At 40.7% G+C, this 3,867-nt stretch overlaps 1 pseudogene; it reads right to left on the reverse strand.

Annotated features, from left to right (window-relative positions):
• Positions 1–2,081: 2,081 nt before the first annotated feature.
• On the reverse strand, positions 2,082–3,481 carry LOC125487790 (annotated as a pseudogene).
• Positions 3,482–3,867: the final 386 nt, after the last annotated feature.

Below are 3,867 nucleotides of genomic sequence, written 5' to 3' on the forward strand. Positions count from 1 at the left end.
TATTCTTTAATTACACTCATAATATTGCACACCATTTTCAAATCTCTGCTCGAGCTTCTTCGTTTCAAGAAAGAAAATTGCAATCACGTCACTCAAGCCTTGCACTGATATCCCTCACGGCTGGAACAACGCCTGGGTGTCCCTTTTACACTAGTCACTGTAAGTAAGCGTGCATGTGCAGCCGGCGGTGAAGATGGCAACTGGGATGTTGGTCTTCAGAGCAAAAGGATTGGAGTACAGGAGAAGGGATGTCTTGTTGCAATTGTACAGGGCCTTGTTGAGACCACCCCTTGACTATCCTGTGCCGTTTTAGCCTCCTTACGTGAGAAATGATGTTCTGGCTGTGGAGAATGTGCACTGATAATTTACCAGACTTATTCCTGGTGTGAAAGGAGTGATGCATGAAGAGAGAATGGATCCATTGGGGGTTATATTCACCATGGCTTAGAAGGATGTTTTGACGTGCATTTCATCGAAACTGATGAAATAAAAACAGGACTAGACAGGATAAACACAGGGAGGATGTTCTCATGATGGGGACCTCCAGAGCTTGGGGTCACAGTTGAATGTAACGGGAAGGGAAATTAGGGCTGACATGAGGAGAAATGTCTTCACACAGAGAGTGATGAGTCTGTGGAGCTCTATTTAAGTATCAGTAGCATGAAGGACTGAAAAGCCTAACCTGCTTGTTTTCTATTATTTAAGGATCAAAAGCATGAAGATCAAGAATGGCAGAACAACTCAAACCACAGACTCCAGCCCTGTTTCCTCATTCTCAATGGTGTGAGGGTCGGGGAAAAGGAACACATGACTAAGGTGCAATTAACATTGTTTGTCCCCTCATTCGGAATGCTGTAAATGTGGTGTCCAAATAATATGGAATGTAGCCATTCGCGAATATGTCTGATTTCCCTCAAGCACAATTTGGGATGGAAATTAAATGATCCCTTCGCTATAACTGCTCACATGAATTAATTTTTACGTGGGTGGGCACAATAGATTAGAGTTGAGCTTACAACGTTCATGAACGTACAAACATACAAAGTCGAAACAGAAGTATACCATTATCCCCAAGCCTGCTTAGTCATTTGATCAGATCATGGCTTATTTATTTATGTTTCAGATTCTGCATTCCCAATCTTCCTTTCACTTCCTTTACTGTCAAGAATCTATCTACCTTCTATGTAAAAATATTCAACAACAGACCCCCAAACAATAACCACTTTTTCGTGCGAGTTCCAATCTTGCACAACCCTCAGAGCAAAGAAAAAAAGACTTCTCCCCATCTCATATCACGGCAAGGACGAATTCTAAAACAGTGACACCCCCATGACCCCTCAGTCTCCACAGACCTATAAGAGAAAACATTCCTTCCATGTGTAGTTAACCCTGTTCAGGATCTTACATGCTTTGACGCACTGGGTCTCTGCTCAGAGCCACATCAGAAAACAATATTAGGGGACATTTATTTCCTGTTCTATTCAGGAGAGAGGGAATGTTGATTTTGGATTTCTCATCTGACGAATAAGGACTACAGTTAACCGTGTGCTGTCTCTGTTCGGCAGAGATATTGATCAGGATCAGAGCTGATATTCTGCCTCTTTGACATTTGCCTGACAATTCCTGAAAGAGCACTGCTCTGAAGAATTCTGATCTCGCAGTAAACCAATTCAGCGGTAAAGTTTGCAGATAAAGGTAGAAAACAAGGGATATCATTCCAATTTTGGGCAGATATGTTCGGGGTAGGGTCAACTTTTCTGACTAATGATCAAATCTTCGCATTGTATTGGACGTATTGGGGCAATCACTGTATCTCTGGTGAAATTCACAGCCCTTTTTCTATTAATCCCACAGCAGAGATGGGCAGCTTTATTCGTGTTTTCTCCAGCTTTAGTTGGTATCAGGTCTGACCTCTCATTTGCCCATTTTTGTTTTGGGATATTGATATATGAATTGTCCACACAGCAAGACTTGCAATGAATCAATGTTTTGGACAAACATAATCAGACAGAAGATGAAGATGCTGATAACTTACTTCTTTCCCTCGTGGAGATTATTGACGTTGGAATAGGAAGACAAATTTAATTCACCTGTTTCAAATTCTTCAAGCTGTTACATAATTTAATGATTTGCTTGAAGGGGTACGTCATTGCATACTTTAGCTCTTTCCTGAATTTAGCCTGGAGCACAGCATAAACACATGTGTTGGTGCAGGAGCTGAGCATTTGCAGCATCTTCGCTGTGCGATCTGTGATAAAGTAAGGGTCTTTGTCGGAAAAGTAGTAATATCAGATATCTGCAACTCATCCAAAAATACTGAACACAAGCTGGGTCACCCACAAAAGCACAAAACTTGCCGATATACTGAACAGCAAAGTGATGGACTTCCGCCGGTTTTGCAAATCCACATCTTTGTGCTTCTCTTCACTTCTTTGTCCACGGAGACCCCTACGGATTTGACTGCTCACTAAAATACATCTGACAGTCAGCATGTTGAACAGCAAGATTAGAAAGAATGGCACAAAAGGGGTTAACATGTAGTTGATGATTTCAAATGCAGCCCATGCAGGGTAACTGAAATAACTCAACACACTGATACAACCCCATTCAATATTATCAATGATGGATAGTGGGTAATTTGCAAAATACCAGGGTAGAGAATCCAGGCAGCCCAGCACAGTCACCGTCCCTAGAAATGCCGCTGCAGTCTTCTCAGTGCAAAATTTTGGTTTCAATCCCTCATAGCAAATGGCCACAAATCGGTTAAAAGTGAATGCGACCGTGAACCAGACAGAAATCACTGTGGCTGCTGACACCAGGGCTGCAAAAAGTCTACACATAGGAGTAAGTCTCGCAAATTAATTTGATAAATAAATTGGAACAGTGAAACACAATATGGTATCAAACACAACGACAAGGAGATCAGCCACTGCCATTCCAACCAAGTAATGACTGATGCACTTGGACAGACCACACTTTCCTCGGGAAAGGATCATTATTGCCACCAAGTTAACTGTGAGGGAAGAGATTGAAATAGAAGTAAATTTTTCACCTCTTGTCCTCAATCAATGAACAATGTGACAGAACCTAGGGCAAAACGTCCAGTTTTGATGTTGCAAGACAGATGTATACTGACATATACCATGCTTTCCAATAAAAACACACTCGAAACACAATTCCTTATAGTGCATTTCAGAATCCATCGCACAAGCAAATAAAGTAAGTAAAGGAGGATAATACTCCAGCACTAAGGATAAAATGAATTTCCTGGACGTTTGAACGAACATATATAATGACAGCATTCAATGATTAGAAAAGGTCTTTGTGCAAACTACACAGTGATATCTCATGACAATTAAACAGTAAAATTACCACCAGTTTGTTTCAGGAACACGTGCAATAACATCTTACCAGGAACACCAAAGGCTGAAATAACAGGATAGAAAACATCTTCTATTTGCCAGACAATTGGAAATGCCATTTCTGAGATTAGCAACAACTTCAGTAGTTGTTCTGGGTCTCAGACTTCTGGCAGGAACTGTGAACTGATCTATTGCAATCGATCCAAATTATGTAGAGTGTAAGCTCCAATGATACAGTTACACCTGACATCACCATTAGTAGCACCAACTTGAACAAACACATTATGTCAACAGGTTTGACTATGATGTGATTACGATGGTGGGCAAAACACAACCATCTCAAACTTCAGGAGTCAACATTAGTTCCACTATTATGCAACAATGCTAAAAGTGAGTGCAGCAAAAACTGATCCCATAAATAATGCACAGATTCATTTAGTTTTTTTTTCTGTAAACCATCGTTCTTTTTGTTTCAGTTAATTTAATTGTTGCTGCTCTGAAATAT

This window comes from Rhincodon typus, chromosome 45 (assembly GCF_021869965.1).
Source record: "Rhincodon typus isolate 14 chromosome 45, sRhiTyp1.1, whole genome shotgun sequence".
Lineage (NCBI taxonomy): Eukaryota > Metazoa > Chordata > Chondrichthyes > Orectolobiformes > Rhincodontidae > Rhincodon > Rhincodon typus.